Genomic DNA, 13,760 nt, shown 5'->3' on the forward strand with positions numbered 1-13,760 from the left:
GGGGGACCTGCAGGGCAGGTGGGCCGCGGGGCGGCTCAGGTCCCCTGGCATCCCTGCCCTGCTGCTCTGACCTCGCTAGGACGGGCCCTCGAGGCCAAGCCCCCAGGCACGAGGGCACGCGGGTGGTGCGGGCAGCTAAGGGCCGACGGCTCCTAAACCACCTCCTACCGTCTGCCCAGAACTCCAGGGACAGATGAGGACCTGAGGTTGAGACACCAACTTCCCCGGTGAAGAGCTAGGAAAGGGCCAAGCTGGCTGCGAGCCCAGGGCCAGGCTCCCTCCCCACGGAGACGAGGAGCGGAGACGAACCGTTAGGCTCCGGTGCAATGGGCACGGGGGTGGGCACTGCGTCCTCGGGCTCGCGTGGGTGCCCGTGAGCAGCTGAAGTGACGGGCCCAGGGCCTGCCCCACACTCGGCTGCAGCCCAGGGGCTCAGCTCACTGCCCAGCCCAGGGGCGCTGGCGTAGGTGAGGCCAGAGGAGGCAGGTGGACGCCCTCCCCTCCCCCAGATCCTTCTGGAAGCTTGTCGGGCTGACCTCCCAGTGCCGGGTTCCGCATGGAGCTCCCTCTCGGGCCCCTCCCCTTCCTCACACCCCCGTTATTGATTCTCCTTTTCACAGACCTGGCACACACAACGATAATGGCATCTTGGCTGCTGCAAAGATCTATATCCCAAAATAGCAAAAAAATCCCCATCGTGCAAGAATTTTTCAGGCAGAGGCAATGCAGGATGGAGTTACGGGCTGTGCTTCCACAGGTACCTAATTTATGGACACATCTATTCCTGGGGCTGCCAAAGAAATGTGCTCGGAGCCCCAGGGAGCTGCTCCTCTCCCGGGACGGGCCAGGGTCGGGGCAGCACCGGTACGGAGACCAGACCCCGCCCCCCCCCCCCCCCCCCCCCCGCGGGCTCGGCCGCTGCCCCTGGGGCTTGTTTCCTCTCTGTCACTGCGGGGGGGATGGAGGGGGAACGGAGGGGGACCGGCCGCTTGTCTCACACTTGTGTCAGGGTCAGACCATATCTGGTCATCCATAAAGGGCCACACGGATGTCCCTCCTCCACACCCCACATCACAAACGAGAAACTGAGGCCCCAATAGGGACATGAACTGGCCCAGGTCCCTCGGCGTGGGCCGGGATGGAACCAGGAGGCCGCTCCTGAAGGCTTCGAGAATGGCCCTCATCACACATGTGCACACACGTGCACACAGAGACACACATGGACACAGAGACACACATGCACACAGACACATGGGAACAGAGACACACATGGACACATGTGCACACAGACACATATGCACACACATGCACACATGTACACGTGCACACACACACATGCACACAGAGACACACAGAGACACACATGCACACACACAGAGAACAGTTTTTGTTGCACGTTTCTGGGAGCAGCCGTGGGGTCATAGCCTGTGGTTCCCTGGCAGCCCGGCCTGCAGGGTCACCACCAGGCTGTCTGGGTGCCCGGGTCCCCACCCCTCCCACAGGACGCGCTGGGATGGGGCACTGGGGCTCCGCTGGAGAGGCGTCTGCACAGCCACCCCGCTCTGGGTTCCAACCTCAGCTCCAGGGCTTCCCGGCTGCCAGCACTGGGCAAGCCTGCACCCTGCCCGGTGCCTCTGACCGTCTGTGTCTCATCTGGAAAGCAGGGCCAGCACTGATGCCCACCTGTGCCCCGAGGTGGTGTGACCAGGCCGGGACCCCAGGGCGGACAGTCCTGTGGGAGGTGACCGCATAGGGTGATGAGCACAGGAGCCTCTGGCAGGCGGCTGTGCACCAGGGCAGGAAGGGCTCCCCGGGCATGACCGCATGGAGGGGCACAGAAGGCCAGTCCAGCACCCCGTGCGGCCCTGCTCACAGAATACCACCGCTGCAGGCCCCCACGACCTCGGGCCCACCTTGCAGATGCAGAAACTGAGGCCCAGAGAGAAGAGCTCTGTTCAGGGATAGCCGGGAGCCAGGCTCCGGAGCCCACCGGGCAGGGCCGCGCTCCCACCTGCACCCCAGCGGCCTACCCCACACCCGTGGGGTCAGGGTCAGTGGGGGGTGACGGTAGGCTCCTGGGGGGGACAGGCTTCCTGGGGATCACAGGGCCCAGCGGCCTGAAGGAAGAGAGGACGAAGGGAGGGAGAGCCCGAGGCGGCAGCTCCTGCGCTGCGGCCTCCGTGAACTACAGCAATTCATTACCCTTCTTCAGTTGATGAGGACGATCTCGAGGACAATTAGTCTCGGAATTACTGACGGAGGAGAACGTTAAGAGAAAAATAAATTAAAAAGAAATCCATTCGAGCTGTAATTGTAATACAGTGTATCATAGTCAATTGAATCGCAAATACAAGCTGGTCCCTTGTCAATTGATTTCAGCGAGTAAACAATTTGGGTATTTAAATTGGAAACCCGCAGGGGACGCGAGCAGGGATTTGGTTAAAGGGAGAGCTGAGAACTCCAGGCCCAAAGTTGGCTCTGGGCCCCTCGCGCTGCCAGGATGGGGCCACGTGTTCCCGCCTGCCTGCGGCTCGCGGGTCACCCCCTCCGGGCGCCAGCCCAGCCCCCAGCCAAGACGCGTGGCTATCTGCTCCGTGGCACCTCTGCTCCCGGGCACAGCCACTGCGCCTCCCACAACGAGCTGTGGCTTCCCTGTTTCCAAGTATGAATCTGCCACCACCCCAGGAGTAGGCGGGGGTCCTGGTCGACTGTTTTGAGAGCGGCCCAGGTGGGAGGACATGCAGCTGTCGAGAGGACAAATGGACGGATGAGTGGATGGATGGATGAACAGATGGCGTGTGGGTGGGTGGACGGATGGATGGTGCAGGGGCACATGGATGGATGGGGTACGGACAGGTGGATGGGGTAGTGGGATGGATGGATAGGTGGGTGGGGGAATGGGGTGGATGGGTGGGTGAGTGGGGGGATGGGATGGATGAATGGTGGAGGGGTACATGGCCGGATGGGGTATAGACAGGTGGATGGGGGAGTGGGATGGATGGATGGATGGATGGATGGATGGATGGATGAGTGGGGGAGTCGTGGATGGATGGATGGATGGATGGATGGATGGATGGATGGATGGATGGATAGGTGAGTGGGGGAATGGGATGGATGGATGAGGGAGGGAGGGACTCATGGACAGATGGGGTATGGATAGGTGGGTGGGTGAGTGGGATGGATGGATAGGTGGGTGGGGAAATGGGGTGGATGGATGGGTGAGTGGGGGAGTCGGGTGGATGGATGGATGGATGGATGGATGGGTAGGTGGGTGGAGGAGTGGGATGGGGGATGGGTCAATGGGGGGATGGGATGGAAGGATGGTGGAGGGGTACATGGCTGCATGGGGTACAGACAGGTGGATGGGGGAGTGGGATGGATGGATGGATGGGTGAGTGGGGGAGTGGATGGATGGATGGATGGATGGATGGATGGATGGATGGATGGATGGATAGGTGAGTGGGGGAATGGAATGGATGGATGAGGGAGGGACTCATGGACAGGTGGGGTATGGATAGGTGGGTGGGGGAGTGGGATGGATGGATGGATAGATGGATGGATGGATGGATGGATGGATGGATGGATGGACGGACGGGGGATGGTTGGGTGAGCGAGTAGACAGGCAGATGGATGGATAGATGGGTGCTGGACAGATGCCCCAACAGTTGAAAGAGACTGATGGAGGTCTTCTGAGCTAGTGAGGACAAGTGACCGCTTCAACTTCTGTGCCCAAGACTCTGGAAACTTCTTTAGGTTCCAACCAAGAAACCCTTTCCAAAGCCTAAAAAGCAAAGTAATGCCTGATGCTCCCGGGATCCCCCAGTCTCCCCATCACCTAAGCCACCAGCCTTGAGCACACGGAGGCCCGGCAGGCACCCCGGGCGTCAGGGCGAGTGCCATGGCGCAGGATGGTTGTGCGCTGGAGCTCCTTCTCCCGCGTCAGGGCACATGGAGGTGGCGCCCTCACCCTTGCACTCTCCGCCACAGCACAACTTCTCCAGGGGCACTGCCCATGTTCGTGCCCACGGGGGGACTGTTCCCGCTGGTGGTTGCGGCCCTGGCTCTGCTGCAGTGGGGACTGAGACGGCCACCTGTCCAGGGCCGTCGGGGCAGGGGCATGTGATCCGTGGCCAGGTGACCGGCCCTGACCGCCAGGGGCAAGGCAGAGGCGTATGGGGCCCAGACGAGCCCGGAGCGGCTAGTGTTAGTGTGGCCGCTGGTGGAGACGCCGCAGCCCCCTTCAGGCAGGACCCCTGCACCCCGAGGCCCTCGGGACTTAGGCTGGAGTCACAGCACTGAGGGGGAGCTTCCAGACGGCTGGGGCTGACACAGAGGGAACGTGTCACCTTGACCCCCCCAGCAGAGGGCCATCTCCTTGCCCTCCCGTTGGACCAGACAGCCCGGGAGCCCCATGAAGGGGATGCCGCATGATTCCTGACACGGGGTCGTGGAGAAGGAGGCGGTTTCGGCCCTCCTCCTGGGGACACCTGCCCAGGCTGGCTGCCACGCCGTGAGGAGCCCCGGGAGGGTGTCCCCAACGGCCAGCACCCACTTCGGGTGATCCAGCCCCGTCCCTCCAGACCCGCCAACCTGCAGGTTTGGTCCCTGTTCGACTCGGGCAGGCGGGGGATGCTTCCTACTACCTTGGGCAGCGAGGTAGGAGGAACCGGCGGAGTGGCTTCCTTCCCGAGCCCCTCCCCGTGCTCCCCAGCCCCCCACGGCCCCGTGGGGGACCAGTTTCCTACTCAGCGCCCCCCCCCAGCAGACGCTGGGCCGCGGACACACCCCTGCGGGACAGGGAGGGTGTTCCGGCTTCATCCGCGGCTGTCTGCCTGTCGGCCCGGGTCCCACGTCAGCGGAAAGGCCGGTGGAGTCAGACCTGTTGGTGGTGCACAGCCTGAGCCGCGGAACCCCTCCCACGCGGCCCCCTCGGGGGCCGGGGCGCTGCTGTGCTCACGGGTCCCCGCGGAGCCGTGCTGGCTGAGCACCTGCTGGCGGACCTGCCCCTGGGGGGGCCTGGCTGTGCCTGGCTCTGCCCACATGGTCCCCGTCGCTCCAGACAGTGGGGGCCGAAGGTCACCCCGACACCTCGCTCCTGAGCGGGAGGCTCCAGCCCGGCCAGCTGGTGGCAGCCGCGTCAGCACCCTCTTCCTGGGCCGCCCACCTGAACTCCTCACCCCAGCACACCTGCTGCCCCCAGGGCCCCCCGGAAGTGCTGACCAAGCTGCAGGGGCGACCTGAGCCCTGTGCATCCCACAGGAGTGTGGCCAGCCCTCCGCCCACATTCTCCAAGGCCACGCAGCCAAGAGGGAGACCCAGCGAGCAAGCCTGTCCTCACCTGGAAACTGGGGCCAACCCCCCACCCAGGGACCTCAATGTGCAGCCTCCCAGCTGGTACTGTTCACCACTCCTAGCAGGGTGGGAGGGTCTGGACCAGTGATGCCCTGGCCCCTCCAGCTCCAAACCCAGGGCTTTCCCTGCCGGGGGCATCCTGGGCGCAGCCTGCAACCGCCGGCCTGTGGGCACAGACCCTGGCGCCGTGGCCGCACCGCCGCCCCCATGACCAAGCGCCTCACACCTGCAGCTGGAGGTGTAAAATTCAATTTGCTCCTGACACCTCCTCCCGACACCCCTGGGGCCCGCGGCCACTGCGCAGAGCTGAGGAGGTGGCCGGCCGCCATTCTGGCGGGGGGGGGGGTCTGTCCCCTCCCATCTGTCCCCGCTGCCGCCCACACCTCAGTGGCTGTTGCGTTTCTCAGGCCCCGGGAGGAGAAGGAGCTGAGAAATGCAGAGCTTCCCAGAATCAGAGACCCTGAAGCAGGCTTCAGAACAAAGGGGTCTGGATCCTGGAGGCTTTAGACCCTCGTGGGTTGAGGACTGGGGCTGGGGAAGGAGTGGGGGGGCAGGGGGCAGAACAAAGGGGAGGGGGACAGAGCAGGGGGGCGGGGGAGGGGCGGGGGAGGGGTGGAGGAGGGGACCCCTGAGCACCCGCAGCATCCTGCAGCCTTTCCAGAAGGGCAAGGACCTCCCAGGCGAGCTCCCCCCACCCTGGGCATCCTGTAGGCAGCTGCTCCTCACCCCACGGGGCCCTGAGCTCTGCAGGGGGAGGGTGTGGCCGACCCAGCGCTGGGTCCTGGGGCCCTCCGTCTGCCTGTCCCTGCCCGCCCTGCACCCACTCCCCACTGTGAGAGGAGCTGCTGCTTGTCGCCTCCTTTCCACAGGGGCCAGGCCCCTCCTATTAGGGGTGCCTCCCCCACGCCCTGACCCCATCTCCACGCCCCATCTCTCGGCTGGGAGCCAGGAGACAGAGAAGCTTCCATCTCTCGGGGCAGTGGGGACATCAGAGCTGCATCCCCCCGACCCCGCGCCCCAGGCACTGCTTCTAGAGGGGGCACAGGTCCTGGGACGACTGGTGCCGGGTCCTCAGGGAGGAAGGCCCGGGGCCTGTTGGGGGGGCAAGGCTGCAATGGGCAGCCCCTCGGGAGGGGCAGCGCTGGAGGGAGGGGCAGCCCTGGACCACCCCACCCGTGTGCCCAAACCACCCGGCACACACGCTCAGACACGCGTGCACCCTCACACCCACACACTCACCCTCACACACTCACACACCCCTGCCCCAGCCTCTCCCCGTTAGGGCTCAGGCTCCATCTCCAGGGCCCCAGAGCTGGAAAGGTGCCCCCAACCCGATGGATGGAGAACGGCACCGTGACGAACTGAGGGGGGCAGTTTATTGGGACAGGACACGGATGTCGCTGTGGCGGGGCCAGCGCACTGGTGGGAGGCAGCGGGTGGGACACTCTCCTGGGTCCGAGCATCAACCTGCAGAACAACAGTCCCATCAGCTGCCAGCTGGGCAGGGGGAGGCCCAGGCGGGCCCTAGGGAGGTGGCCTGGCTGCTACGGGGGCGGCGGGGGCGGGGGGCGCTCGGGCTCCCCCCTGCTCTCTCCCCCTCCCCCGTGGGCACCTGCCAGCTTCTGGTTCGCCAGGGTGACCGGTCTCCAGTTCACAGATGCGAACACAAGCCGTGAGAGGCCAGCAGCTGCCCAGACCCCAGCCTGGGCCTCCTGGGCCCGTGGGCCTGCCCTCCCGCCCTCCCCGGTCCACCCTTTCACTGCCAGGGAACTGCTGTGCACACCAGGGGTGGGGGGAGCCCCAGGGACCCCATGTCTACCAGGTCAGGCCCTCCCCGCCCCGCCCCTCCCCTCCCGGCCTCGGGCCTCCGGGAAGGTTTGGGAGGGGAGGCCCTTCTAGCAAAGGGAAGTGTGGCTTCTCCCACAGGGCCCGTGGACCCAGCAGGGCTGAAAGCCCGGGCCCAGCTCCCACCTCGGCTGTGGCCCGGCTGTGTGGGCCCGGCTGCGTGGTCCCAGCTCTGGAGCTGGCCCCAGGCTCTCTGGCCCGGTGGCGCGCAGGGGCAGATCACGCACAGGCTGGTGGCCCGCACGGCGGCCACACCCTTGCTCTGCCTGCTGGCGCCTGGGCCCCGGGCCCCACAGCGCTCTGGGCTCCAACCTGTAGGCCCAGCTTCGCTCCCGGCCCAGGTGACGCCAGGGCAGGCTGGGGCCACCCCTGCCCCCAGTGGGTACGACACACAGCACTCAGCTGGCATCCTCTGAGGGCCCGGCCTCCACCTGAATTTTCTCATTTTTCCTAAAAAGAGGACTGCGGGGCGGGGGGAGGCGGGGGGGGGGGGGGGCGCCACCCTGCAGGGGGCGCTGGGACCCAGGTGAACCCACGCTCTGACTTGCCGGGACCCTCCAGGACGGAGGAAGGCGGGGGAGGAGTTCAGCTCAGAACCCTGCCCCCACCCCGCCACGCCTCAGCCCTGAGCCCTGGCCCCTCAGCTCAAGCCTTGGGCTCCCGTCAAGCCCACCCCAGCTGGAGGGGCCTCTGAGCAGCGCGCCCCTCGTGACGTACCTGGGACACCAACTGCCAGGAGAGCCCTGGGGGCAGGTGGGGCAGCCCAGTGTCGCCAGGCATCGCAGCCACCGCCTCAACCTGGCGGGAGCAGCGCCGGACTGTCCCAAGCACCGCGCAGGACGTACTCACACTAGATCATTTGTTCACAGTTAACTGGGCTTTCTCCTGATTTTGGCCAATCCGGGGTCTACGGCAGGGGTGTCCCTGGGGCAGGCTCTGCCTGGAGCCTCTCAGTACCCACTGCTGCTTGGCCCCGACCACACGACCTCGCGCCCAGGGTCAGGGAGCGGTCACTGAGCCCCGGGGCCGCGTGACGGCGGCCAGCCTGCTGGGCCCAGGTGAAGGCCAAATGGCCTCGTGGAATCGAGCCTGAGGCAGGGGTCCAGGGTGGCCAGCCGTGACCGCGAACGCAGAGCCTGCTTCCAGCACAGGCCATCCCGGGGACCCAGCCCTCTCTGTGCCTGGGCACGCGGCGCCTCCCCTTCCAGCAGGCCCCTCCCCTCGGTGCCAGTCTCTCCACGGGGGCCACTGTCACGGGACCAGCAGGTCCACACGCCCCACGCTCATGCCCGGCTCCCAACACTCCCAGGGCCCCACTGACACTGGACTGAGACGAGACTCTTCACCTGCATTCACCACCTCCTGAAACGTGACCCTGACCTTGCCTGCCTTCTCCACCACCAGCAACGCTTTGCTGCAACCAAACATAATTTTCATGGCCTGTGCTGTCTCATTTCTTAAAAGGAGGGTCAGGTTCAGGATCACCTTTACCATATGATCACGTAACCAGGGTCAGGGCTCAGGCTGTGACCAAGATCGGGGCTCAGAGTGTGGCCAGGTCACACTCAGTGCCCTCCCTGGAGCACTGCCTTTTGATTGACTGGGGCCGGACTACCCCGTGAGCTCCCCTGGCTGCACCCTGGTGACTGAGAGGCTTCTTGGAGCACAGGTGCCACACAGAGCCCTGGCCTGGCTCCCCAAGTCCTGAGGGGGACCATCCCCACCTCTCAGGTCGCTGTCAATGTCCTTCAGATGTGTCATTTTCTCATCCACAAACCACTCTGCCAAATGGCGCTGGCTACCATCCCGTGATGATGGGGACCTCAGCTGCCAGGAGATGGAGGCCCAGATCCCGCTGGCACCCTCCTCCTGTTGACGCGCCTGATGCCAGCCTCGGGGCCTGCTGGCCTCCAGACAGTATGACCAGGGTATGACACCACCTCCCACGGCTGCCACGCCAGCCCTATCGTCCTGCACCGAGGCTGGTGTGGGTCAACCCTGCCCTGGGAGGGAGGGGCCTGGGGGCCTGGCAGGGGGACACCTGGGGCCGTAGGTACTCTGCTGCTCCTTGCCGGTGACACTCTCCAAACAGCTTATTAGAAATTAATATTTAATCTTCATCTGTGGATTTAGCTTAATTATTCAATTTATTATTGCAATTACTGAGACACACCCGGAAGCAAAACTGCTTGCTTTGAGCAGCAGGGAGACAGCAGAAGGGGAGGGGCGTCCCACGCACACCAGGGCTGGCAGACTTGGCCCCAGGGGTTCCGGCCGGGTCCCGCCAGAGCATCCCGCTCTTCAGTAAACCCTCTTCTGTTGGCATTGGCTGGGGATGCCCCATTCCTCGCATCCTCCTGGTGGTGAGGCCTGAACCCCGCATCTAAAGGGGCCCTTGAAGGCAGAGCCCCATCCTCTGCTTGGTGTTGGAGGCCACGGTCAGGCCCGTCCTGTCGTTACAGCCCAGCCTTGGGGGAGGGACTGTCCCACCCGACACGGACGTGCCACCGAGTTCAGTGGCTTAGGTGGGGAGAGCAGCGTGGGGACTCCAGCTCTGGGTTGTCCCACCTTCACAGACAAGGTCTTTCCTCAAGTGGGGTGTCCCCGTGCCCTGCCATGGGCAGGGGGCTCACACTTCCCCAGGGAAGTTCCAGGGCTCCTCCCTCACTCATCTGCTGTGTGATCCCTGGGGAAGAGCAGAGGGTCCTGGCGGGGGTGGGGGGGTGCAAGCCCGTGCCTCCTGCCCCCCAGTGGGTAAGGGACAATAATGCTGGCATGGCCAGGAGGGCTGACCCTGAATCCTCCCCAAGGCTGAGGGGGACATGGGGGTCAGGCTAGGTCCTAACCTTCTTGGTCTGGATGAGGCCCTCAGAGCTTCAGCCAACATCCATCAGATATGGCTACAAGCCCCCGGCTCCCGTCCCCCCAGTCACTGAGGGCCCAGAGCCCTGGGACGGCCCCCTGCAGGGACAGCACGGCCCCCTTGGATGGGCATTGGCCCAGAGCCAGGAGTCCTAGGCACCAAATCTGAGGCCGACAGGAGCTGGGGGATGGAGGGAGGTGGGGCAGAGAGAGGTGGCAGTGGCAGGGGGCTGCTCCAGGGACAGGGAGATGCACCGACCCTCTGTCCAGGAGTGGGGCAGAGTGGCCCACAGGCCTCGTGCGTCCCTCCCTGCCACAGGGACACAGGCCTGCAGGCTCAGATCGGGGGGATGTCATCCAGGCTTGGCTTTTAGGGATCAGCAGAACTCAAACCCCTGTTTCTGGGGGGTACAAGGTGCGGGCAGCTCAGTGGCCAGTCTGGGGACTGCTCACAGTCTGAGATGGGTACGTAGGGCCAACTACAGAGAGGAAAGCTGAAGGCCAAGAGCAAGATGGGGGGGAGCGGGAGGACCAGGCACCCAGGCCTCACCGCACGGCAAGGTCTTAGCGTCCCGAGCCCACTGAGGACGGAACCGGGGCTCCACGCACCACCTACCCGCGGCCACAAGCTTAGAAGGCCGCTAGAGGGTTCCGCCCTGGGCCGCGACGCCAGCCCCGCCCACCAGCCCCCGCCCCGCCCACCGCCCAACCCCAGTTCTAGTCCCAGCCACGCCCACCAGCCCCCGCCCCGCCCACCGCCCCGCCCCACCTCTAGTCCCAGCCCCGCCCCCAGCTCTAGTCCCAGCCCCGCCCACCGCCCAACCCCTGTTCTAGTCCCAGCCACGCCCACCGCCCCGCCCCACCTCTAGTCCCAGCCCCGCCCACCGCCCCGCCCCACCTCTAGTCCCAGCCACGCCCACCAGCCCCAGTTCCAGGCCGGCCCCGCCCCCACCAGCCCTAGCCCCGCCCGCCCCCCCCACACCAGCCCCAGCCCCGCCCCCAGCCCCAGACCAGCCCATCCTCTGCCCCAGCTCCCCCCTTGGGTGCAGCCCCCACCTGCGGGGGAAGATGGCCAAGCGGACAGCGGGGGGCCCAGCTGTGTCCCACCGTCCCACCGTCCCACCGCGCCACCCGGGCACCACGGGACAGCTGTTGCGGCCGCCGATCCCGGGCTGGACCTGGTAAGATGCGACAGTGTCGGTGCCACCCCCTCTCCGTCCTGTCCATCAGCGCCTCCCGTGCCACCCACGCACCTGCTGCCTTTTCCACCTTTCTCCCGGGGCTGCTTGGGTCCGGCCCTCCCCGTGTGGCCATGCGCCCAGCCACTGTGCCAGTGCCCAGCAACGGTGGGCGTCTGGGGACTGCTATGGCTCCCTCGGGCCCGCTAGGGAACAACTGCTCCGAACAAGCGGCCCCGGACACCTCCAGCCTCTCAGCCTGTTCGCCCACCACTCGTCTCCTACTCAGGGCCCTACACAGTCGGCCCCAGCCAGCTCGTGCCCGGGCGCCACCCCCTGCGCGTGCACACTTTGCCGGGGCTGGGCCCTGGGCCTGGACTCCCCTCCTCCTTGCCTGACAGAGGAGCCTGTACTCACTTCTCAATACTCGGCTTTCACGAGCCACCTCCTCCAGGAAGGCCTCCGGGCAGAGCCGCCCCTCTGATGGCTTCCACTCTGCTCCTGGCCGTTGGGCACCTCACAGGCCTCCGTCCCCGAGGCTCTGAGCTGCTCGGGGCGGTGCCGGATCAGACCACAGGAGCAGCTGGCTGACGCGGAGGCGCTGGGGGATTTGCTGAATCACAGGGACACATCCCCGACGTCTGGGCTGCTCTGAGCTGTGCCCGTGTGCCCTGCCTGGGCAGCAGGGAGGACGAGACATGGCCCTGCTGGCTGGAGGGCCGCATGGGCGCGGCGGAGTGAGGCCAGCTGCGTCTCATCTCCATAAACCAGAGCGGGCACGTGGTCACACCATTAACGCTGCCAGCGCCGATGGGGACAGCGACATAGCAGTGTCATTGAGGGCAGCCGCCCCCCCAGCAGGAGCCCAGCAGGCATCGTCTCTGATGCCCACAGGGGTCCCCGGAAGGTGTGACCCCGGCATACAGATGAGGAAACTGAGGCAGAGCTCAGGCCTGCTCACTGGTCTGTGGCACCTGCCCTCTGACCAGGAGCTGCGAGGCGGGTGGAGGCCCCAGAGGAGACGCTCCCAGGGTAAACCCCAAGGAGCCCCAGGACCCCGCAGGCCTGCTTGCAGCTGGGGCGAGGCTAGCGGGGCGGCCCAAAGCCACCAGGCCCCCGTGACCCGACTCCCAGGCCTCCGACCGACCAGCTCAGCACAGACAGGTCGTCTGACTCCTTCCCCGAACTTTGGGGACAGAAGGTGCCACCGTTCGGGTAATGGGCACCACGGAAGCATCCGCGGGCCCCGGGGACACGCCGGACCGTCGGACGACAGGGTCACACAGACCGAGTGGGAAACCTGGCTCTGGCGCTCCCGGCTGTGACGGGGCGGCCACCTAACCTCTGCAGGGCTTTCCCTAGCAGTCCCAGCTCCGGAAGGATCATCCCCCGTGCTGCCCCCTGCCCAGGACGGCCCGTCATCCGGCCACGTCAGTGCCCCCGTCTGAAAAATGGGTGCACAGTGGCATCTGGCCGGGGCTGTGGAGAGGACGCGGTGAGGCGGCCCCGCGAGGCTCCGACCCGCGCTCCGGTTGCAGAAGGCGGACATGGAGACACAGCTGTCCCCCCTCCCAGGGTGACGCACTCAGGTCCCTTAGTCACATTCCAGCCTCTGGGAGGGGGAGCGGACAGTCACGGGTCCTCGCCGACCACACACACAGGCACACGTGAAAACACACACGTGTGTGTGTGCACTGCAGACAAGCGTGGACACAAAATCCTCTGCACCCCCGTGCACGTCCCACATGGAAATCAATGCCTTCAGCTCCGTACTCCACGGCTTTTGGAAAACATTACAAATACGATTTGCTAGAAGCCTCTATTTAGCCCCTTCAATTTCTGTGCGCATGAAAAACACTTCATTGATTGTTGCCTGGATTCGGTTCCATAATCTTCCATCCCTTGGAGCCCAGCCTGTGGGCCAGCAGGGAGCCCGGGACCCAGCACAGGCACCCGCCAGCGCTCCGGGCCCCCCCTTCACCCGCCCAGCCCTGCTTCGTGGCTGCGGTGGCCTGCTGACCACACAGGGACCTACGAACAGTCCACAGTGACCGGAGTCCGACATGGAGAAGGTCCTGGGTCGACCCAGAAGGACAATGGGGGGTGGGGTTGGCCCCAAGGACTCCCTTGCTTCTCCAAAGCTCCACAGCCACCATCTAGACAGCGGTGTGCCAGCCACACCCCGGGAGCGAGGGCCACAGGCCCTCGCCCTCTGCCCCCTGGACCCTAAGGAGTCTCAGCTGGGCTCTGCGTCCACCTCCGGACACCGCGGTGCTGTGGGCAGAGCTGGGGACACGAGTTACCGTAACTTCAGCTTCTGAGCCCAACATGCTGAGCCGACCGCAACACAGGGTGGGCATGCTGGCTCCTGCCACTGTATTGTCCTCCGTGCCGGCCAGGGCTCCCGAAGCCTGACCCTGACCACAGACTGTCTACACGCTGAACCCTGTTCTTGGTCACATGTTGAGCCCTGACCCTGGTCACACCCTGAGCCCTGACCCTGGTCACACTCTAAGCCCTGAT

The 13,760-nt window shown here is 65.4% G+C and overlaps 1 protein-coding gene across 2 annotated transcripts in view; it reads right to left on the minus strand.

Moving 5' to 3' along the window:
* Positions 1–6,708: 6,708 nt before the first annotated feature.
* TSNARE1 (t-SNARE domain containing 1) overlaps positions 6,709–13,760 on the minus strand; it is a 146,064-nt gene continuing 139,012 nt past the window's right edge. For both annotated transcript variants that reach the window (XM_072774707.1, XM_072774705.1), the window contains one exon: positions 6,709–6,819. The gene's annotated coding sequence lies outside the window, so the exon portion shown is untranslated. The remainder of the gene's footprint in view (positions 6,820–13,760) is intronic.

Source organism: Canis lupus, chromosome 14, assembly GCF_048164855.1.
Source record: "Canis lupus baileyi chromosome 14, mCanLup2.hap1, whole genome shotgun sequence".
Taxonomy (NCBI): Eukaryota; Metazoa; Chordata; class Mammalia; order Carnivora; family Canidae; genus Canis; species Canis lupus.